Source organism: Lactuca virosa, chromosome 8, assembly GCF_052849685.1.
Source record: "Lactuca virosa cultivar CGN04683 chromosome 8, Lactuca_virosa_CGN04683_v6, whole genome shotgun sequence".
Classification (NCBI taxonomy): domain Eukaryota; kingdom Viridiplantae; phylum Streptophyta; class Magnoliopsida; order Asterales; family Asteraceae; genus Lactuca; species Lactuca virosa.
In genome coordinates this window covers 260,944,507-260,970,439 of record NC_136433.1, presented here as the reverse complement: position 1 = coordinate 260,970,439, position 25,933 = coordinate 260,944,507, and positions in this window count along the sequence as shown.

Sequence of the window (25,933 nt, the reverse complement as noted above, 5' to 3'; positions counted from 1 at the left end):
GGGTTTCGGTTCCTAAGAGGAGTTTCGGTTCCTAAGAGGGGTTTCGGTTCCTAAGAGGGGTTTCGGTCCTATATAGCTGTTTTTCGAGAAATCTTTCCGTTTGCGTGATTTTTGACCAAGTTAAGGGTCGGGATGACCCGGATGACTATAAAAAGTTTGAGAGAGATTTCACATACTTGGAGAGATTTCATATACTTGGAGAGATTTGGGAGAGATTTCACATACTTGGAGAGATTTCACATACTTGGAGAGATTTGGGAGAGATTTCACATACTTGGAGAGATTTCACATACTTAGAGAGATTTGGGAGAGATTTCACATACTTGGAGAGATTTGGGAGAGATTTCACATACTTGGAGAGATTTGGAAGAGATTTCACATGCTTGGAGAGATTTGGGAGAGATTTCTCATACTTGGAGATATTTCACATGCTTGGAGAGATTTCACATACTTAGAGAGATTTGGGAGAGATTTCACATGCTTGGAGAGATTTGGGAGAGATTTCTCATACTTGGAGAGATTTGGGAGAGATTTCACATGCTTGGAGAGATTTCACATACTTAGAGAGATTTGGTAGAGATTTCACATGTTTGGAGAGATTTGGGAGAGATTTAACCTTAGCCATTATTATCGCATAATCTCGCAAATGCAAGGTTCGCAAACCCCTTTATGTTTCGTTAATGATCGTTTTAAGTCCCCGAAAGGGTCCTTAGTCGTGTTTTGATGCGTTTAACTCCCTTTTTAAGGTTTTTACATTGTTAACACATAGATTCTTCGAGACACTTGAATTTTTGACATAAAGATGAACATTTTTATACATAGAATAACTTTTAACATACAAGTACTAGTTAAGTTTGACCGGTTTGACTTGTTGACTTTGACTTTGACTTTGACTTGAATTTGACGGTTGTCACAATAAAATCTAAGTGGCAAAAGGTTTTGCTCTAATTCATGAAAATGATTATGAGGAAACACTTTCGCTTGTAGATTTTAAATCTGGTTAATATCATTATGGTTAGCAGTTGTGATAATTGCGTTCTCAAATTCGCATATGATTACGACATCCCTTTTCATAGTTCGAATTATGAGAAATCGTAGGAAATAGTTTGAACATTTAGGACTTATAACTATAAGTCCTAAATGGGTTTAAACACACACGTATGCTATCTAATGAAGGTGTATGAGCTTGAGAGTCTAGATGAAGACTTATCAATGCACCACGTATCAGAAATATGAACTTTAGTAAGAAAGTCAATAGTATTGATTTCTGGAAGTCCATTTGATTTTTGGATACATGTCATAGCTAGTGGGAGCATAATTGTTATGCTAGTGGGAGCATATTTGTTATTCTAAGTGTTGCAAGTTGGCAATGCTATTAGTAGGAAACAAAGATTTCAAAATTTGCAAATTGCAAAGTTTGAGAATTGTTTCGCTACAAAAGGATTTAGAGGAGAGGGCATTCATACTTCATTTCAAATCTAAAAGTTTAGATTGAAAGGTTTGAAAGAACTTAGTCTTGGACATATATGAATATCGTGTTGAAATGATTCAACATAAGAAATTCGATATATGGAACTATTATAGCAAGAGACTGATTAGATATCAAGTCTTTATGTAAGACATTATGTATCGAATCCCATATGTTTCGGATATAGGATTGATTATATATGCTATAATATTTACTTGTTCTGATTTTTCCAAATGCCTAGGGCATTGAGAATGGGAAAGGACTAAGACAGGATGTGACTGAATTTGTTAAACAACTGTCAAGAACTATCCGAGGTTTACCAAAAGATTGGTTGCTTATGGATAATTGGAAGTATAGTATTTAGACGGACCATATTGACATAATTCTGAGTGAAGGTGATTCTTGTTCAAAATTGATGGTCATATGGGAATATGGAAATATTTCCATAATAGGAGTTGGTTATTGAAATCTACATGTAAGTTAGAAACCTTAACGCAAGGAAGGTGTTCAAGGAGTTACCTTGAATTTGATACTTCATTACCATGAAATAGTTTTAGTAATAAAGTTTCAATGGAGCATTTTGTGACATTGTTGGCTAAGTCTTGGTGACTTTGACGCCACATCATCACAAAAGGATATTGCATGCAAGGTTAGACTCTAACACATTTAGTGGTGACAAGAATTTGGAATTCTTACACTTGTAATAAGGATTTGGAATTGTGATATGAGCATCATTGGAATTATGTCTAATTGATCTGTTCACAAAGGAAGGACCATAGAGAAACATAGTATGCATGTTTAGAACATGGTGTGACTGTTGGATTAGGTGTCTAAACCCATAAATATAAATAAAGTCTAATTAATATGGTGATTAAATAATAAGAGTTTTATTTATATTCAATAGTTTTGGGACCATAGTTAATTAGGTTATTATTGTGTTTCATTTTGCATGTTTTACTTCCCAAATAATTGGATTATTCAAATATCCACTGTCGATCGTACTTTTGGAAGTAAGTAGCGAATTAAGACTGTCATGAATTGAATTGTAGATTGTCTATGGAGATTAGACATAGCAATGGTTTTGCTGCAACGTTCATGAGTACTTGAAAATGGGGATTTTAAGTATTGTATAAACCCACACTCAGAGAATTACTTCATGGATTTTATCACGAGTAATTTTGGGATGATAATATCTTATATTCTTAAAACCGAGATATATGAGTTGTTGTTTACAAGTCAATTATGCATTAATAATACGTAAACGTATCAGTAACTTGATGTTATAAAACATATTGTTGTGTGTGATTTGATGAGTAAATAGTGCAAGCATATAAGTCGAAGTTTATCCGTTCCTTTTGCCCTAACGGAAAAAGCGATATCTGTGGGCCCCTCGATGATTTGATGATGACATCTAAAGCGCTTGGCCAAACGTGGACTAAATTGATGTGTTCAATTAGTATTATGATATCAGTCGTCATCAATCGGAAATCGGGAAACAAATCTTGGACAAAGAGATTGATTATAATCCATGTCTCATGTCCACACGATATCTTGCAGAACGGAGGAATATTTAATCACTTATCTTAGGACACGTCATTGATTAGGTCAGAGTTCGACAGCGGCTTTTGGTAACTACAATTTGCTAGTCAATTAGTAGTTATACTGGCAGTTATACTTATTATACTTATCCAAGTGGGAGCCTGTTGGATTAGGTGTCTAAACCCATAACTATAATTGGTATACAATTGAATTGATAGTAGCACAGTCCTTTTCGGTTGCCTTCAAACCTAGCAATTGAATAGGATAACTTTTAAGAGAGAGAGAAGAATGATTTATTAATTTATTACTTGGTTAATAAATTAATTAGAAATCAAAATAAATGATTTATTAATGTATTATGGAAATAATATACTAATTAGAAATCATATTTTTTAATTAATATTTAATTAGAAATTAATTTGGAGTTAATTTTAGGGTTAAAGGAATGAACTAAGAGTGTAGGGACTAAAGGTGACAATGTTCAATAGTTGAGCATTGGGCTATTCTAGAACATCCCATATATGGCGGACGAATTCTAGATGATCTCTAGGGTTTCCGTGGGCTCTAAGGGTGCCTTGGATGCCTTAGGGAGGAAGTTAAGGGATTAGGGATATCTTTGAAATACCTGCCTTATCCAATACCTTCCTGACACCTATATAAACCCTCCTTAGGGTTGAATTTCGTGAATACCTTCTTTTAAATTATTCTCTATTCTCTCTCTCTCTCTCTCTCTCTCTCTATATATATATATATATATATATATATATATATATATATATATATATATATATATATATATATATATATATATATATATATATATATATAGTTTTCCTTGGTTTCTAGGGTTTGTTTGTGAGCCATTAGAGGCACGACACTTGTAGCGCTTGCTACCAAAAGATTTCAAGGAGGAATTCAAGATTGTTTACAATAATAATCTTAAAGGTATGTTTACTATCTTCTTTCATAAATTTCGAAAATAGTATATGCCTTTTAGGGTTTATCTTTTGATGTTCAATACTTGTATGTTCAATTAGAGAAAACATAGATCCTTCAATCTAGGGTTGCATGCATACATAGAGATTGTTTGTTATGCTAAAATCTCATCAATGGTATCAAAGCCTAGGATTATTTTCTATTGAATATGATGTAGTTAGTTGAACTTGACAATTAGGGTTTATGGAAATTAAACCCATTGGAATTAGATTTTTCGCAGTTTAGGGTTTCCTAACCCTAATTTTGAAAATTTGCCTAAGGGTTTTAACCCTTTCCTTTGGCCTCCTAAATTTCGAAATCTAGGGTTTCCTAACCCTAGGGATTTTCGAATATAAGGCATGGATTAAATTCCTTGCCTTCCTCCTCAAGATTTGCCATATTATGGAAGTTAGAGATTTGGTGGGACTTTTAATTTTTGGTAATTATCTTGTTCTTGTTTATTAAGTTAATTAAAAGATAATTAATAAATCCATAAATTGGTTTAAATTTAATTAAATTAAAAGTTTAATTTACTAAAAGATTAAACCTTTGGAATTTTAAAATGTTTTAAAATTGACCTTATTCTATAAGTATAATTAAAAGTTAATATATATTATATGTATAAGAAAAGTCAGTCGAACCGCTAGTACACCTCATTCACGAAGCCATACTATAAGGAGAGTTTAAGGAAGCAACCTATAAAATGACCGCTATTGGGTATCCGTTCTTACCCACCGCTCTCTTGTATGGTGGAGACTCGTTAGCCGAACGGGTTCGATAGGACAAATTAAATCTCATTAATAAGTATAATGCGATATAAAGTAACTAAACAATTTTCTGAAATCCCATTCTTAGTTACTTTAGGAAAAATGTGAATTTGATGCTAACCCATGAAATTGTTGTCACACCCCCGAACCGGGACGGCGGAAACGTCCGGGGGCGGGTGACTTCATTTTGTAATATCATAACAATTGAATATAAATGATACATAGCAACCAAACATCATATATTACAATATACCAACATTCATTCTTTACAAATTGTACTTGTTCTTCCATTACACAAAAATAACATAAAGTATGATGTCTCAAAAAGATAGCAAAACATCTAGATCCAAGGCTCGCGTACCTGTTCACTGAGTCCCTGAGAATACAAGTTGTTTTGAAAAGCGTCAACATAGAATGTTTGTGAGTTCATAAGCATATTTGAAGATAAAACTTTGTAATATATTAGTTTATAATAAGTTGTAAAACTCCAGAAAATCCAATATTTTCTATAAAAAGTAGTTTGTGAGTCTCGCTCCAAAACCATGTATAATTGCATGCATGTTCTTTATTTTCCTTTGTTTGCATCTGAAAAGAGTGTGTTCCCAGAAAATCCTATACTTTCTGTTATATAAAAAGTTATGGTCTTAAAAACCCTAAGACCGGAGAGGGGAGATTAGTTTACAAATTAGACGAAACATAGTTTTGTATTTTATAAACCTAGTAGAGTGTAAATTCTTCGTAAATTTAAAATAATATTGTTATTCTCTAGGTGAGTCGTTATAACCATACTAAATATGACTAAAGCGTCTGTCATGACGTTCTTCAGGCGTCGATTTCTATTAAGATACTTGTCACCCTAGATTGGGCCGTTTAGCTGTAGCGAACAGCTAAGGTGTGGGGGTGTCAACCCCGTATAGATCTATACACAATTACCTCGCTCTCCCTCCAGGAGAATCTGGTTATAACTACAGGACTTACGGTGTATGCCAGGTAGGTACGGTGAAGGAGTGTCTCACAAGAGCCTCAACAAAAATTTACACGAATTTATTCGAATAATGCCTATGGCGTTCTTAGTGTTAATTTATGTCTGTGGTTTTATGACACGCGGATATTCCTGTCGTAAAACTCTGTTTTACATACCGATTTTATTGAATTATTTATAACGATATTTATAAATAATTACTAATGGCTTGTCAACTTACAATGTGTGTTGTAAAAATAACAAAATACTCTAGTTTTTAAACCCTTGAAATAGTACACCCCCTTTTACGATTGTTTTACTAATAAAAACTAGATTTTAGTAAAATGTTCAAATGTTATGGTGGTTTTTTAACACACCAAAATTTATTTGAGTGTTTTGTAACCCAAAATTACTCTATTTTTGTTGTGACTAGAACATGTCACAATTTTCACAAAATTTCATAAAATTTCATAAAACTTCATAAAACCTTGGTATTTATTATGTTTCCACAAATTTTCAAGTATTAGTGGTAAAAATCTTTGTATCAAAAATTTACCATTTAGAGTGTAAACTCTCATATTTCACCATCTTTCAAGCTTTTATAACAAAATATGTTATAATATTTTCTTTGACATTATTTTTGACTTTTAACACACACTAAAGTCATTTTTACTTAGCAACTTGCTCCAATTTCAACATGATATCTAAATATGTGAAACTACACAAAATTAACTTGGTTCCAACAACATGAGACTTTGTAAAAATCTTGAGTTTAAGGAGTGTCAGCATGAAATAATAACATTTCAACACACATAGACATATAAACATACAAGTTCATGCAAATATCCAAGGATTTTAAACAAGAATTGACTTGTATTCCCCCCCCCCCCAAGGATGAAAGTTGAAAAGAGTTGGGTATAAAGCTCACCTTGGGGATTTTCGAAATGTAGAAGAAGATGAAGAAGGATTTTCGATCCTAGCTTGTTCTCTTGAGGGAATTCTCGAAATGGTGAGTGTTCTAAGGGCCATATACACGAAATTGAGGTTGTAAGAAGAATGATCTTAGTATAAACTTGAAATAAAACATCTTGAGTTTAAGATGGACTTACCAAGGAGCTTAAATATCGATCTTTGATGATGATGAACTCAACAATTCTTGAGAGAACAATGGAGACTTGAGAGAAAAATGAGATGAGAGTGAAGTTTGGAAGTGAATGTGGAGAGAAGGGAAGGGGGGTCGGCCGATTCAAGAGGAGGGGGGAGAGAATAGGATTTGACCTAGGCTTTGGTGATGTGAGGTGCATGGGAGTTTGTTGGGCAAAACCTTGCTACATGTTGTGTATTTGTGAGGTGGCATGAAACATTAACCAGTTAATCCCTTTTTTTAATAACCCAACCGGCCCAAGGGGCTCTCGGCCCAAGGTTGGCCCAAAAAAATATTTGTGAGCTTTGGTTTGGCTTGGTCCAATGAGGATTCTTGGCCCATTGATGCTTCATAGGGGTTTTTCGGTTCAAGGAGCCCAAAATAAGAGTTCTCGGCCCAACTAGGGCCCAAGTATGGGTTTTCGGCCCATATAAAGGCCAACTAGAAGCTTTCGGCCCAAAAGGCCCATTAGAGGAGTTTTTGGCTCAATATAATGTCTAATAGAAGTTTTCGGCCCATTAAGGCCCAAAGAGGGGTTTTCGACCCAACAAGACCAAAAGGGGAAGTTATCGGTCCATTAGGGCCCAATAAGGAAGTCTTGGTCCAATAAAGGTTTTGGGTCGAAAATTCTTGGGCTAAGGCCCAAAATTGACTGGACTTGGTTTATTGGATTGAGTTATGGGCTTATACGGGGTTGTTTCGACTTGAATGACAATGTATGAAAGTATGAACTTGATAGCATTGAAGTTTGAATTTCACTAGATGAGATGTTGCAAGATTACACAAGGAGATTATCTTGTACAAGGATCAACATCTTAACCCTAATTTGCTAGTTGTGATAATTGCACATTGCACCTTATTGGTCGTTAGTGGAGCGTGTGTTGTTAACCGACACACTAATATGGGACTAATATTGTTGGCAATGGGTGTCTTGTAAATTATCATTGAACTAATGGTGCGTGTGTGGTTAACCAGCACATTAATTTCAGATGATAAATGACATCGAGAGTATCAAACTAATTTGCATGGTTATTCACATCTCGTTTGTGATCCTCAGCATCCCAGTCACAAAGTGAGAGCGTAATCGAGATTAAACATGCCATTGAATAGTTCAATGAATCTCAAAAGATCTAGGAGTTTCATAAGATTGAAATTGGTAAATGCTTTAACTACCTAAAATAGATTTGAATTTGATTACGACATCCCTCTTCATAATTCAAATCGAAAAATATGGATCCTAGCCTTAATTTAAATTTTTGGGTTAATAATTAAGGATTAAAATCAACTTACTTGAATTCTCTATTCTCCCTTTATAGATGTCAAGTTCAGACAACAATGGTCTTCCTCGTTCTTCTAGAAATGTTTTTCTTTCTCTATCTGAAGATGATCTTCCACATGTTTATCAAGGTGAAAGAATGATCTTCCACATGGTGGATGATAGCCTAGGGTTATTTCTTGATGATATCCTAGGGTTATTTCAAGAAGGAATTCAAGATTGTTTACAATAACAATCTTAAAGGTATCTTTACTATCTTATTTCATAATTTTAGAAAATAGTATATGCCTTTTAGGGTTTATTTTTTGATGTTCAATACTTGTATGTTCAATTAGAGAAAACATCGATCCTTCAATCCAGGGTTGCATGCACACATAAGGATTGTTTGTTATGCTCAAAGCCCATCAAGTAGTAAGCTAGAGATCTTCAGTAATTGCATGATAGAATTGCCTGATATATGATGCATGATAGCCTAGGGTTATTTCTTGTATGAAATTGACATCATTACTATAGTCTCTTAGTGTATGCATCATAGTTGTACATAACTAAGATTTATAGCCTGATAATGTTTGGTTTGGCCTTATTTCTTGTCCCTTGTTTGGTTGTGGGCATAGGGTAGAATCAAGTATTCGACTGGCTATGGGATCCAATGTTATGTATGATTAGCATACACGAGTGCTATAGGGTTGGTGGAAGTTTCATGAATGAGTTTGTGTGCAAGCAATCGGTCAGTGGAGGAATGTCTAGCCTTTACCTAGGGAGTGAGAATAGGATGTATGCATATGCTAGTGTGTGTTGTTAGGGTTGTTGTGATGATCCTCTGAGACAAATATGGGTAGGTGTGGAAGGTAGTATGGGCCCGTATTACCGGAAGCACAAGACCCGTACGCGTAGCAGGGAAGTCACAACCCCTAGGGTTTTTTTATTTGTAATAGCTCATATGGTATGAATTGCGCTTTATCTGATAGTTTCTGCTTTATTCCAGTATGGTGTTCACGAGGGGATCCGGATCAGGAGCAGGAGCGAGTGGCCAGGATAGGTCGTGGTTGACTGAGGAGGAGATCAGGGCATTGATTTCGACTGAGGTTGTAACTGTCATCCGGAGGCAGATACCGGAGTTGTTTTGGTCTATCAAGACCGCCATGATTGAGTACTTTGATGACCGTTACGCTGTTCTCACTGAGGCTTCCACTATTGCAGCTACCACATCTGCCGTTGCTGTGGAAATTAGCGGGGGAGAGTCTTCCAGTACTGGGACTTCAACAATACGAAGCCCCCGATTTTTAATGGGGTTCAAGATCCTATCATTGCCATGAGGTGGCTGCCCGATGTTGAGGGATGTTTCTTTACTTGCTCATGCCCAGCTGACCAGAAGGTCTAGGGGGCTATGAACCTTCTTCGGTTTGGAGCGAAGGATTGGTGAAGACCGGTTACTAGTTAATACACTTCAGAACAGAGAGATGCTATATCATGGGAGCAATTCTCTGAGATGTTCCACTCGAGATATGTTCCACTGGATGAGAAGGAGAGATTGGTCCAGGAGTATTTGGACCTGCAGCAAGGGACTGATTCGGTGACGGAGATCACCAAGATGTTTAATGAGAGAGCTCATTTTTGTCCCAAGTTTGTTGCTTCCGAGCAAGCTCAGATGACTGGTACTTGAGCATGCTCGAGACGTTTATTCTCCAGTTTGTGTCTTCTCAGCGGTATGGTACACTTGTGGAGCTACAGGAAGCCACTAGGAGGTGGGAGATTGAGTTGGAGATCTAGGCGAGGGAGCGGAGGCAGGCTCCGGGGAAGGCGCAGCCTGCGGCGAAGCGGTTCAAGGTCGCTGATATGAGATCTGGGAGTCAGAGGAGTCGCACTTGTGGCAAGTGCGGAAGGGTTTGTGAGGGTCCTTGCCGATCTACTTTTGGGAGCCAAAAATGTGGCAAGGAGGGGCATTATGCCAAGGACTGTCGTTAACAGGTTCCAACATCCACCACCAGGATCTGTTTCCACTATGAGCAGGTTGGCCACATGAGGGCCAACTGTCCTTTTCTCACTTGGGGACCGACGCAAAGTCTAGTGCCAACTACTTTGAGGATCATCGATGGGCGCCAGGGTAGGACGGAGGCCCCGAGGGCTCGAGTGTTGGGTTTTGAGCACTATAACAATCCTATGGTGCACATGCAACCCTAAATGCTTTGGATCTATGTTTTCTCTAATTATACATGCATTTTTCTTTTTCCAAAGCATTCACCCTAGCTAGTATACAATTGAGGCTATATAATAAAAACTTAGTTTGGATGCTTACCTCTTGAGTACGGTAGAGTTCTTAACCTTTGAAAGCTTGAGGACCTAAAGTGTGATGCATCTATTGGTTCATAAACACCAAAATGCAAGAGGAGGATTTGATAGAATAATATACTTGACTCCAAAGAGTGTGTAGCCGATTTTGTCTTATGGGGTTACTATTTATAATGTGGCAAATGCTAGGGTTACACTTTGTAAACCCTAATGCTCCATGACTTTTCACATTCTTATGATCCATGGGTTAACCTCCATGGACTGTCCATGGATTATCTTATTGGGTTAGCCCAACTATATAGTCATTGATCATTAGCCCACATTTCATGAATCATTGATATACATAATCAATCCCCATATATTTAATTAGTCTCTTTTGATCACAAAATTAATTCCAAATTAATTCTTGACCAATACTAATCAAATAATATGATTTCATATTAATATATTATACTTGTAATATATTAATAAATCATTAATAATCTTATTCTCAAAAGTCCATCCTATCAAATTGCACTGGTGAAGGCAACCCAAAAAGGACCATGCTACAATCGGGTCAAGTACATACCAATTATAGTTATGGGCTTAGACACCAAATCCGACAATCTCCCACTTGGATAAGTCTAATAACTATAGCTGCCAATGTAACTTCAGGATATGACTTAGCAATCATAAGCTTTCAAAAGCCGTTGTCAACTCTGACCTAGTCAGTGACGCATCCTTTAGATAAGGGATTATATACTCCTCTGTTCTCAAGATATCAACTGGACAAATACATGGAATAAAGTCATAATTATTAGTTATTATCCAACAGTTTGTTTCCCGATTTCCGATTCGTCTGACATAGAACATAACTGAACACATCAATTTAGTTTTGACCGGGCCCGACACATAAGTCGACACATAATCATCTAGGGGCCCAAGATATCGCTTTTAATACTCTTAGGATAAAAGGGAACATATAAACTTCGACATTATATTCTTGTACTAACTACTCATCAAATCATGCACAACGACACGTTTTATAACATCAAGTTACTGATGCATTTTCATGCCGTCAATGCAAAACCAACTCGTAGTCAACAACTCATATATCTTGGTTTGAAGACTATATGATATTATCGTCTCACAATTACTCGTGATAAATTCCATGAAGTAATTCAGGTGAGCGCGGGTTGAATCCAATACTCAAATCTTATTTCAGAAGTACTCATGAATAGTGTAGCAAACTGTTGCTATGCCTAACTCCTTAGACAATCTATAGGCCAACTCATGAAAGTCTTCTTTCATACTTACTTCCAACGTATGATCGACTGTGGATAGTTTGAATAAGTCTTATTATTCTGGAAGTCAAAACATGCAAAGTGAAACAATAGTAAATAATTGGCACAAGACAGTAACTTTACTTATAAATAAAACTCATTTTATTCAATCATCAAATGTCAATTACAATTTAGGTATTACAAGTTTCAGTTTATCTAATCACTAAAACTAATATCGTCCATTAGCCCAATGCCCTTTGCATGTTGCAAGTGCTTAACCCAAGTCAGTCCCTTTGTAAGAGGATCTGTTGGGTTGTCCTCTGACGATATCCCCTTTACCACGAGGTGCCCTTCTTCTATTTGATGTCTTATGAAGTGGTACTTTCTGTCAATATGCCTGGATCTACCATGATCTCTCGGTTCCTTGGTTAAGGCAACCGCCCCTTCATTATCGCAGAAAATCTCCATAGGCTCCTTTATGGATGTAATGACTCCAAGGTCTCCGATGAAGTTTTTCAACCATATCGCCTCCTTCGCTGCTTTGCTTGCTGCTATGTACTCTGATTCGCATGTTAAATCAGTTACAGTCTCCTGCTTGGAACTTTTCCATGTCACAGCTCCTCCATTCAGGGTAAACACGCAGCCCGACTGAGAGCGGAAATTATCTCTGTCGGTCTGAAAGCTCGCGTCGCTATACCCTGTCACTCTCAAGTCATCACTCCCACCAAGGGTAAGGACCCAGTCCTTAGTCCTCTGCAGGTACTTAAGAATGTTCTTAACTGCAGTCCAATGAGCCTTACCAGGATTCCCTTGATATCTGCTGACCATGCTCAAAGCAAAGGCCACATCAGGGCGAGTACAAGTCATAGCATACATGATCGAGCCAACTGCAGAAGCATATGGAATTCGACTCATCTCTGCTATCTCAGCCTCTGTACTCGGACTCTGAGTCTTACTCAGTTTGGTATTGCTTAGGATAGGTAGATTACCTTTCTTGGAGTTCACCATGCTGAAACGCTTCAACACCTTGTCCAAGTAGGTGCTTTGACTAAGTCCTATTAGTCTTTTACTCCTGTCTCTCAATATCCTTATCCCTAGGATATAAGCAGCTTCTCCGAGGTCCTTCATAGCGAAACACTTCCCAAGCCAGGACTTCACCTCCTGCAAGGTTGGGATGTCATTTCCTATGAGTAGTATGTCATCTACATACAATACCAGAAAGCTCACTATACTCCCACTAGCTTTGACATATACACAGGACTCATACTCGCTTCTCGAAAATCCAAACTCTTTGACTTTCTCATCAAAACAAAGATTCCATCTGCGAGATGCTTGTTTCAATCCATAAATGGATTTCTCAAGCTTACACACTCTATTAGGGTACTTTACATTGACAAAACCCTCTGGCTGACTCATGTAAACATCTTCAGCCAACTTTCCATTAAGGAAAGCGGTTTTGACATCCATTTGCCATATTTCATAGTCATGAAATGAAGCTATGGCTAGCATAACCCTTATAGATTTAATCTTCACTACTGGTGAGAAGGTCTCATCATAGTCAACTCCCGGAGTTTGAGTAAAGCCCTTCGCAACCAGTCACCCCTTATATGTGTGTACTTTCCCATCCATGTCGGTCTTCTTATTGAAGATCCATTTGCACCTGACTGTCTTACGACCCGATACATTATCAACCAAGTTCCAAACTTGATTGTCATACATGGACTGAATCTCGCTGTCCATAGCCTCTTTCCATTTTGTAGACTCGGGGCCTGCCATGGCTTCCTTGTAGTTGTTAGGTTCATCCAAATTTACCAGTGTGCTATCACTGATAAATGTATCACCTTCAGTAGTAATATGGAAACCGTAAAACTCAGGTGTATTTCTAACTTTACTGGAATGCCTCAGAGGTAGGGACTCGTCAATTGGATCAACCGGGGTTTCCTCCTCAGGTTGATTGCTAGTGTTTGAGGTTCCTTCATCGCTTGACTCTTGAAGCTCTTCAAGGTCAATTTGCCTCCCACTTTTTCCTTGGCTTATGAGTTCTCTCTCACAACAGACTCCTCTCCTCGCAACGAAGACAACATTGTCACTCGATCTATAGAAGAGATATCCAAAGGATTTCTGTTGGTAGCCGATGAAAATACATCGCTCACTCCGAGGTTCGAGCTTGTCGTGAGTTTCTTTTCTCACAAAAGCCTCGTAATCGCAAACTTTGATGTGGTCTAATGTGGGAACTTTCCCTGTCCACATCTCGTGAGTTGTTTTGGAAACCTTTTTGGTAGGGACTAGATTAAGGATATTGTCACACCCCAAACCGGAGCGGCAGAAACGTCCGGGGGTGGATGACTTCATGTTAAGTATCACAACACATGCATCATAATAATCAAAGTACAACAACCATTGCATTAAAGAAATAATAATTTTACATGTGTGTTCAATCATTGTATATTGACACCAAAATAGATATAGCAAAACAAAAGACGCAACTCTATACTGCTCCGTCTTCTCAAAAGCTTGGGAATGTACCTGTCTACTGGTTCCCTGAGAATACAAGTATTTGAAAAAGAGAGTATCAACATTTAAGTTGAGTGAGTGCATAAGTATTTATTTTTATAAGTTTGCTGTTTGTTTCATGAAATAGTAATCATGTTTATTGTTCCAGAAAATCCAATATTTTCTGATATAACTGAAAAGTAGTTTTAATACCATAAAACCGTTCTGTGTAAGTCTTGTTGTACTATAAGTAGTGTAACATAATTTTAATTCAATAAAACTATAAAAAGAATGTTTTCTGTATTGTTTATGCTTTCCAAGTTCTGTAATTGTATTCTTTGAAAACCCTGTAAAAGTGAGTATGCCTGGTTCCACCAGCTGTAAACTGTAATGTAATACTGTAAATCGTATTGTTGTAAAACCAATACTTTGTATTCGTACTCTTTGGTTTAATTATATACTAATCGTATTTGTTCATATCTTTTTGGTGAGTTATTATAACCATACTATGACCAGATGTCGTGATACGACGCTTTGTAGGCGTCAGAACTGTTAACGACATTTGTCACTCATAGACATACCAACCCAACTATAGCTAACAGTCTGAGTGCGGGATTGTCAATCCCGTATAGATCTATACACATTTGTCTCGCTCTCTGTCTGGAGATTCTGGTTATAATATTAGGACTTTAACTGTATTGCCTAAATGAATAAGCAACTGAACATTGTCTCACAAAAAGCATATTGACGATTACGTATATAACAAATGATAAAAAGTCATTTTGAAGTAAATGAACTGATTGTATGATCTTTCTCTAGTATTCTTGAATGTAAAGTATTTGTATGAGAGTAATCTGTTAAACTTTGTATAACTGATTTGTGAAAATAGCTTGAGAGTTCCATAAATTATACCTATTATAATTTATATGTGTGTTCTGCTTGATATGTAATATTCATGAAAGTATCCCCTTTGCTCAACATGTTACAAAGGGAATATGAATCTGATTGAAATTACTTTTATATTCATATATATATATATATATATATATATATATCTATATATATATATATATATATATATATATATATATATATATATATATATATATATATATATAATATCTAACTAAAATATAAACGACATTCAGACACATAATTTTACCCTGAGCCCACATCCAAACAAGGAAAAGGAAAATAAAGTGAATTGTTAGTCTTAAGCCCTTTAAATCTTATATATATATATATATATATATATATATATATATATATATATATATATATATATATATATATATATATATATATGCTTTTGGCAAAATATAAGTTTAAAAGAGTTTTTAAAAGATTTAAAAGAGTTTGACAATATCTGAAAGAGTTTGAGTAAATTAAAATCGTTTTAGAAATATTTAGAAATTATTTGATTGTAAACACAATATCCTTGTGTTAGACTTGTATTCCCCCCCTAAAACTGTGAAAAATAGTAAAAATGCAGGGGCATGAACTCACCTTTTGTGAGTTTCCGGTTGAAGATACGGTGTAATAGAGCTAAATCCACAAGTTAAAAACTTGTGATAAAGACCGAATCCTAATTTATATTAATATAAAATTAAGTATAAATTAGATAGTCTAGAAATGTTTAAACTGTTAAAACAACACTTAATTATTGTAAAAAGACTTACAATAATCCTTAGAATAGTTTTTCGTGTTCTTCGTGTGTTCTTGATGAAAACAAGTGATTCTATTAGTTTTCGGCCCAATACTTGATGATTGGAAGGTGTTTTTGAAATGAAAACAAGATCAAGGAATGACACTTGCAAGATTCTAAGAAGAACCAAGTGATTTTTGCATGGAATTCATGAGAAAGAGGTGATTTCGCATGTTCTTGAGGAGAGAGGGGAGGTTTTCGGTTGAAATTCTTGAGAGAAAATGTTGAGATTTCGGCTGATATGTGTAAGAATGAGCTTCATTTTCGGTCATATGTATATATATGAAAGTATAAATCATGTCGGTTTAGGGGTTTCGGCTGAGAACACAAACCGAGGCATAGGTTTTCGGCTGTGAACTCAAGCCGAGGAGATAAGGATGTGAGGAGGAAACCCTCCGAGGTGGTTTTCTACTGAAGTTCGGCCTCGCATGTTTGCGGTCCGAGGTTCTCAGATTTTTGTGTGTTTCAACTTCTAATTTCTACAACACTTTTACTAAGTGTTTAAATGTAACAAAAACATTAATTTAACTTTATTAAACTAACAAATCAATAAGTTTGACTTTAATTTGATATGTTTGACTTATGTTGACTTTTAGAAGATAGAAAATAACAGGTTGTTACAGATATGGGCGACAGTCTCTAAGGCATACCCCCAGAATGAGATAGGTAACGAAGCTCGACTCATCATGGAACGAACCATGTCTAGTAAGGTTCTATTGCGCCTCTCAGCCACACCATTAAGCTGTGGTGTCCTAGGTGGCGTCAATTGTGAAACAATTCCACATTCCTTAAGATAGTCAAGAACTCGATACTAAGATACTCTCCTCCATGATCGGATCGCAGCATATTTATCTTCCTGCCCAATTGATTCTCCACTTCTTGCTTAAACTCCTTAAACTTTTCAAAAGTTTCCGACTTATGCTTGATTAAGTAAATATACCCATATCTACTATAATCATCAGTAAAAGTCACATAGAAGCGGTTAGCATCCCTTATGGCGGTTCTGAATGGTCCACACACATTAGTGTGTATGAGATCCAACAGACCTTCACCCCTTTCATAAGTACCAGTGAAGGGTGACTTGGTCATATTTCCAAGTAAACAATATTCGCAAGTGTCATCCGACTTTAAGTCGAACGACTCCAAAACTCCATCCTTTTGGAGTTGGGCTATGCGCTTTTTGTTGACATGTCCAAGATGACAATGCTATAAGCATGCCTTATCCAAATCATTGGAAGAATCAATATTTAACACATTATTTCCTAATTTATTTACAACCATCACAGTTTCATATATACCATTGCAAGGTAATGCTTCAAAATAAAATACACCATTACAATAAGCATAAATACCACCATTTTCATTATTTAAGGAAAAGGTAAAACCTTGTTTATACAAACTGTGAAAGTAAATAACATTTCTCACCATATCGGCTGAGTAACACCAATTATTCAAATCTAAATTTAAACCATTACTAAGCAATAAAGAATAAACTCCACTCTTGGTCACAGGCGACACTTTCATATTTCCCATGATTAAGTTTATCTTCCCGTGCTCCACATCCATACTTCTTTTTAGTCCCTGCAAATCAGAACAAATGTGAATACCACAACCTGTATCAAGGACCCCAAGAATTAGCATGTGATGAGTTATTAGATTGAATAGTGTAAATACCTGCAAAGGAGGGTTTAATCTTCCCATCCTTTATGTCCTACAAGTACTTGGGTAGCTTCGTTTCCAGTGCCTTTTTTCATGATAGTGGAAGCACTCTGCTTCCTTCGGATTAGAAGAGGGATTAGCAGAACCAACTTTGGTGTCACTTGAAGAGGATCCATCAAGAGACTTTCCATTGCGGCTCTTGGAGGGAGCCTTCCTCTTCTTTCCTTTGCCATGTCCGATTGCCAGAACAGGGGCAATAGTAGTAGTAGGAGTAGACACAACCGACTTGCCTTTCAGGTTGCTTTCTGTAGTCCTTAGAAGGCCTTGAAGCTTGCTAAGAGTGATATCCTCATTGTTCATATGATAGGTCATACGAAACTGATCATAACAAGAAGGTAAAGAGTGTAGAATAATGTCTATGGCCAACTCTTCATCAAAATTGACATTCAATTTAAGCACGCGGTCCACGAATCTCTGCATCTTCTGCAAGTGGGCCGTGATGGGTTCACCATCCTTCATTTTGGTTGTGATAATGGAGGCAATGATCTCATACCTCTCCTGCTGAGCACTTTGTGTTGGATAAGGTGTCTAAGTCCATAACTATATTTGAGATGTACTTGACCCGACCCGGCATGGTCCATTTGGGTTGCACTTCACCCGAACTATTTATGGATAATCTTTTGAGAATAGTATAAGTTATGATTTATTAATATATTATAAGTTCTAATATATTAATATGAAATCATATTATTTAATTAGTATTGATCTAGAATTAATTTAGAATTAATTTGGTGATAAAAAAGGTGACTAATTAAATATGGACTCTTGTATTTATATAGTGTGGGCTATTGCTTATTTAGAATGGGCTAGGCTTGCTTGGAAAGTCCATGGATAGTCCATGGAGCTTTAACCCATGGATCTCATGGAAATGAAAGGTCATGGGTATTAGGGTTTACATGAATGTAACCCTAATCCACCACATTATATAAAGGAGTCCTTGGCACTTGAAATGGTACTAGTGTGTGTGTGAGCAAAGGTGGCCGATTTCTACAAGTCTTCATACTCTCTCTAAAGGTTTCCAAAGTTTGTGGTGATTTGTGACTTCCATTTGAGGCATCCGCATTATTGGTTCTAGGCTCTCAAACTCCAAGCAATCAACCACTACTAAAAGGTACATAATTCTACTAGTGTTTTATGATTCATGTACCCCATAACATGCTAGTTAGGATGTAAACATTGGAAAGTTATTATTTTCATGTATCTTCGAGAAAACATGGATCCAAGGTTTCTAGGGCTGCATGTACACCATAGGAGTGTTAGAATGCTCAAAACCCTTCAGTGGTATCAGAGCCTAGGCTTGTTTTCTTAATACTTGATGCAAACTTGTTGATTAGGATCTTGCACTCGACGAGTAGGAAGGCCTGGATGCAGATTTTCGAGTTTTGCTGCTGGAAATGGACTAGAAACATTACCCTAAACTGTTTTGGTCTTATAAAACTTGTTTTAGATGGTGTAATGGTTATGCTAATCCATTTTTAATGGCTATTATCAAAAATTTCAAGTTTTGTATGGTTTATTTATGATTCTTGAAATTGTTGATATGAATGTTCATACACTTATGAGTTTAGAAGATCATAGGAATTATTTGCAAATAGTTTGTTAGTTTAATTCTTGATCTTGATGTGTTTTAATGGAATTCATAATTTGTCCTCAAGTTATGGATTACCAAGAGTCACTTCTTAAAGTCCATTAATAAAAACATATGTTACATAAAATGAAAAGTCTCTCATTTTAATAAACAATTAACTCATAAGTTATGAAAGATGAAAAGTTTTGAAAGTTACAAAACTTGCCCTCAAGTTTTGGAGCGTGTAAAGTCACTATAAAAACTTTAGTTCCAACCCCTAGAATTTTAAAAGTTAAAATTCAACCCTTATACTTTATAATATTATAAGTTATTAATATATATATATATATATATATATATATATATATATATATATATATATATATATATATATATATATATATATAAAAGAACAAGTCGTTTTACCGTTAGTAGGCCTCATTCACGAAGTCGGTCTATAAGGGGGGTATAAGGTTGTTGCCTATAAAATGACAGATTAATGGGTGTCCACTCTCACCCACCGCTTCCTTGACTGGTGGAGAGTCGTTAGCCGAACGGGTAGGACAATGACTTTAATCCTCATCAAAAGTATGATGAATGTAAAGTAACTAAATGTTTTTATAAATTCCCAATCTTAGTTACTTTAGGAAAATGTGAATAAGGTGCTAACCCATTAAATTACACTTTGCACTTTGCTTAAGTCGTTAGTGGAGCGTGTGTGGTTAACCGACACACTAACCTGGACTTAACAAGGTAGGCAAAGGGTGGCTTAAGGTTTGTCATAGATCGGTGGAGCGCATGTGGTTAACCGGCACATCGGTTGAGTGATAAACATTAAGAGTACCAAGTAATTTGCATGGTTACTTCACACCTTGTTTTGTGATCCTCGGCATCCCAGTCACAAAACTTGAATGGCACACTCGAGATTGAAACATGCCATTGAAAAGTTCAATGAATCTCAAAGAATCTAGGAGTTTCAAAACCACTTAAAACCTAATAATTTATTTCGTTTTTCATGGTGGAAATTGGTGAATCGTCATTCACCTACCTTCAAATATTTTATAGCTTGGACTACGGCATCCCTCTTTTAAGTTATAAAATATTATGTTGGGTCGTAGCCTTAATATTACATTTGGGTGTCTTATTAAGGACTATCTTTATATCTAATCTAAACTTGTCTTTCTTCTTTTCAGATGTCTTCCAACAATGTTGCTTCTGGCTCAAACACTACCGACTCCTTCTCTCTCATGAACCTTTGTGGGAGAGTCATCTTTGATGGATCCAACTTTATGGATTGGATCACGAACATCAGGATGGTCACTCGGTATGAGGACAAGAAATATGTCCTCGACAAGGAGCTTAAGGAACTTGATGAGTCGTCTGTTACTCCTGAGGAGATCGTTGAATATCGGACTCATGAGAGAGATGCCACCAAAGTGGCATGTATCATGTTGGCCACAATGACAGCTGAGCTCCAAAAGTCCTATGAGGATTATTACCCTTTTGAGATGCACCAGGACTTGATGGACCGCTACCATCAGAGTGCTCATCAAGAGCGGTATGAAATCATCTCCTCCATGATAACAACCCGGATGAAGGATGGTGAACCCATCACAGGCCACATGCAGAAAATGCAAAGGTATGTGGGCCGTTTGCTGAAACTGAATGTGAACTTCCTCGAGGAGTTGGCAATTGACATCATTTTGCACTCCTTACCTTCGTGTTATGATCAATTCCGAATGAAATACCACATGAACAAGAAGGAAGTTACACTCAGCAAACTTCAAGGACTCTTGAAGACCGCCGAAAGTGGTCTTAAGGGTAAATCGGATGTTACCACTCCTACTCCTACCGCGGCCCCTGTCTTGGCAATCGGGCAAGGCAAATGAAAGAAGAGGAAGAGCCCTTCGAAGGGTACCAAGGGAAAGTCCCTTGATGGCTCCTCTTCAAGTGGAACCAAGAAAGGTTCTGTCACTCCTACTGCTAACCCTAAAGAGGCTGAATGCTTCTATTGCCATGAAAATTCGCACTGGTAGCGAAACTGCCCGAAGTACCTACAAGATGTTAAGGATAGGAAAGTAAAACCCAACCATGCAGGTATACACACTATATTGTCTAATAACTCACCCTATTCTAATTCTTGGGTCCTTGATACAGGTTGTGGTATTCACATATGTTCTGATTTGCAGGGACTAAGAAGAAGTGAGAATGTGGAGCATAGGAAGATAAACTTAATCATGGGGAATAGGAAAGCTTCACCTGTCACTAAGATTGGAGTTTACTCTTTGTTGCTAAGTAGTGGGTTTACATTAGATTTGAATAAATGTTGTTACTCGTCTGAAATGGCGAGGAATATTATTTCCTTTCATGGTTTGTACAAACAAGGGTTTACCTTTTCATTTGATAATGAATGTGGTGGTATTAATGCTTTCTTTAATAATGTTCTTTATTTTAAAGCATTACCTTGTGATGGTGTGTATGAAACTGTGTCGGTTGTAGATAACCTAAGAAATAATGTGTTGTGTATCGATTCTTCCACTAGCTTGGATAAAGCATCATTATGGCATTGTCGTCTTGGACATGTAAGCAAGAAATGCATAGGCCAACTCCAAAAGGATGGAGTCTTGGAGTCATTTGACATAAATTCGGATGATAGTTGTGAATCTTGTTTGCTTGGAAAAATGACACAGTCACCCTTCACTGGTTCTTGTGCTAGGGGTGAGGGTTTGTTGGATCTCATACATACTGATGTGTGTGGACCCTTCAGAACCACCACAAGGGATGCTAACCGCTTTTATGTGACTTTTACTGATGATTATAGTAGATATGGATATGTCTACTTAATCAAGCATAAGTCAGAAACCTTTGAAAAGTTCAAGGAGTTTAAACAGGAAGTGGAGAATCAGTTGGGTAGGAACATTAAGATGCTTCGATCCGATCGAGGTGGTGAGTATCTTAGTACAGAGTTCCTTGAATATATTAAGGAATGTGGGATTATCTCACAATTGACACCTCCCAGGACACCGCAGTTGAATGGTGTGGCTGAGAGGCGCAATCGAACCTTGTTGGATATGGTTCGTTCCATGATGAGTCGAGCTTCGCTACCAATCTCATTTTAGGGGTATGCCTTAGAGACTGCCGCCCATATCCTTAATCTAGTCCCTACAAAGAAGGTTGCCAAAACACCTCACGAGATGTGGACTAGAAAAGTTCCCAATCTAGATCACATCAAGATTTGGGGTTGCGAGGCTTTCGTGAGGCACGAGATTCACGATAAGCTCGAACCTCGAAGTGAGAGGTGTATTTTCATCGGCTACCCACATAAATCCTTTGGTTACCTCTTCTATAGACCAGTGATAATGTGATCTTTGTAGCAAGGAGAGGATTCTTTCGCGAGAGAGAGTTCATAAGCCAAGGAAATAGTGGGAGGCAAATTGACCTTGAAGAAATTCAAGAGTCAAGTTGTGAAGGAACCTCAAACCCTAGCAATCAACCTGAGGAGGAAACTCCTGTTGATCCGACTGACGAGTCTGTACCTCTGAGGCGTTCCACGAGAGTTAGGAATGCACCTGAGCATTACTATGGTTTCCATATTACTGCAGAAGGTGATACACTTATTAGTGATAATACACTGGTAAGTCTGGATGAACCTAACAGCTACAAAGAAGCCATGACAGGCCCTGAGGCTGCTAAATGGAAAGAGGCTATGGACAGCGAGATACAATCCATGTATGACAATCAAGTTTGGAACTTGGTTGACAATGTACCAAGTCGCAAGACCGTCGGGTGCATATGGATCTTCAAGAAGAAGACCGACATGGATGGTAATGTACACACTTATAAGGTGCGACTGGTTGCAAAGGGCTTTTCTCAAACTCCGAGAGTTGATTATGATGAGACCTTTTCACCAGTAGCAAAGATTAAGTCTATTAGGGTTATGTTAGCCCTTTCTGCATTTCATGACTATGAAATATGGCAAATGGATGTCAAAACCGCTTTCCTTAATGGAAAGTTAGCTGAGGATGTTTACATGAGTCAGCCAGAGGGTTTTGGCAGCACAGAGTACCCTAATAGAGTGTGTAAGCTTGAGAAATCCATCTATGGATTGAAACAAGCACCTCGCAGATGGAATCTTTGTTTCGATGAGAAAGTTAAAGAGTTTGGCTTTTCTAGGAGCGAAGATGAATCTTGTGTATATGTCAAGGCTAGTGGGAGTATAATTAGCTTTTTGGTACTGTATGTGGATGACATACTACTCATAGGAAATGAGATCCCAACTCTGCAGGAAGTAAAATCCTGGCTTGGGATGTGTTTCGCTATGAAGGACCTTGGAGAAGCTGCCTATATCCTAGGGATAAGGATTTTGAGAGACAGGAGTAAAAGACTAATTGGACTTAGTTAGAGTACCTACTTGGATAAGGTGCTGAATAGGTTCAGCATGCAGAATTCCAAGAAAGGAGAGTTACCGATCCAGAGTAATGCCAGATTGAGTAAGACTCAGAGCCCGACTACCGAGGCTGAGATAGTTGTGATGAGTCGAGTACCGTATGCTTCCGCTGTAGGCTCGATCATGTATGCTATGACTTGTACTCGTCCTGATGTGGCCTTTGCGTTGAGCATAGTTAGCAGATATCAGGGGAACCCTGGCAAGGCTCACTAGACCGCGGTAAAGAACATTCTCAAGTACCTGCGAAGGACTAAGGACTGGGTCCTTACCCTCGGTGGGAGTGATGACTTAAGAGTAGTAGGGTATAGTGATGCTAGCTTTCAGACTGATAGGGATAATTTCCGCTCTCAGTCAGGCTGGGTATTTACCATGAATGGAGGAGCGGTTGCTTGGAAAAGTTCCAAGCAGGAGACGGTAGCTGATTCAACATGTGAATCAGAGTATATAGCAGCGAGTGAAGCGGCGAAGGAGGCGATATGACCGAGGAACTTCATCGGAGACCTTGGAGTTGTACCAGCGATAAAGGAGCCTATGGAGATTTTCTGTGACAGCAATAGTGCGGTTTCCTTAGCCAAGGAACCAAGAGATCATGGCAGATCCAAAAACATTGACAAAAAATATCACTACATAAGATAGAAGAAGGACTCCTCATAGCAAAGAGGGTATCATCGGATGAGAACCCAGCAGATCCCCTCACGAAGGGACTGGGTAGGGTTAAGCATCTCCAGCATGCGAGGCGCATAGGGCTGAAGGATGATATTAGTTTTAGTAATTAGATAGCTTTGAAATTTGTAAGGTGTAATTGACATTTGATGATAAATATAAGTTGTTGCTTATTTATAAGTAAAGTATTGCTATCTTCTGTCAATCATTTACTATCATTTCATTTTGCATGTTTTGACTTCCAGAATAATTATGCTATGGTATATCATATTATTCAAATTCTCCACAGTCGGTCGTATGTTGGAAGTAGATATGAATCAAGACTATCATGAGTTGACTTGTAGATGTCTAAGATGTTGGACATACCAAGAGTTTCTACAACAATCATGAGTGCTCATAAGTTCTGAGTATTGGATTCAACCCACACTCACTTGTATCACTTCATGGAATTTATCTCGAGTGATCATGAGACGGTAATATCATATAAGTCTTCAAACCTAGAGATATGAGTTGTTGACTATGAGTTGGTTATACATTGATTGTAGAAAGCATTGGTAACTCGATGTTATAAAACGTGCATTTGTGTATGATTCAACAAGTAGTAGAACAAACATATGAGTCGAAGTTTATCTATTCCTTCTTGGATTAGAAGCGATATCTGGGCCCCTCGATGATTTTGTGTTGACCTATGTACCGGGCCCGGTCAGAACTAAATTGATGTGTTCAATTAAGTTATATGTCAAACAAATCGGAAATCGGGAAACAAACTGTTGGACAATAAGTACGACATTGTTCCATGTATTTGTCCGGCTGATATCTAGAACAGAGGATTATATGATCACTTATCTAAAATGGCGCTTCATAGTTCAATATAGTTTTAAGAGCTACGATTGCGGGTTGGTTCCTGAAGTCATGCTTGCAATTATAGTTGTTAGACTTATCCAAGTGGGAGACTGTTGGATAAGGTGTCTAAGTCCATAACTTTATTTGAGATGTATTTGACCCGACCTGGCATGGTCCATTTGGGTTGCACTTCACCCGAACTATTTATGGATAATCTTTTGAGAATAGTATAAGTTATGATTTATTAATATATTATAAGTTCTAATATATTAATATGAAATCATATTATTTAATTAGTATTGATCTAGAATTAATTTATAATTAATTTGGTGATAGAAAAGGTGACTAATTAAATATGGACTCTTGTATTTATATAGTGTGGGCTATTGCTTATTTAGAATGGGTTAGGCTTGCATGGAAAGTCCATGGATAGTCCATGGAGCTTTAACCCATGGATCTCATGGAAATGAAAGGTCATGGGTATTAGGGTTTACATGAATGTAACCCTAATCCACCACACTATATAAAGGAGTCCTTGGCACTTGAAATGGTACTAGTGTGTGTGTGAGCAAAGGTGGCCGATTTCTACAAGTGTTCATACTCTCTCTAAAGGTTTCCAAAGTTTTTGGTGATTTGTGACTTCCATTTGAGGCATCCACATTATTGGTGCTAGGCTCTAAAACTCCAAGCAATCAACCACTACTAAAAGGTATGTAATTCTACTAGTTTTTTATGATTCATGTACCCCATAACATGCTAGTTAGGATGTAAACCTTGGAAAGTTATTATTTGCATGTATCTTAGAGAAAACATAG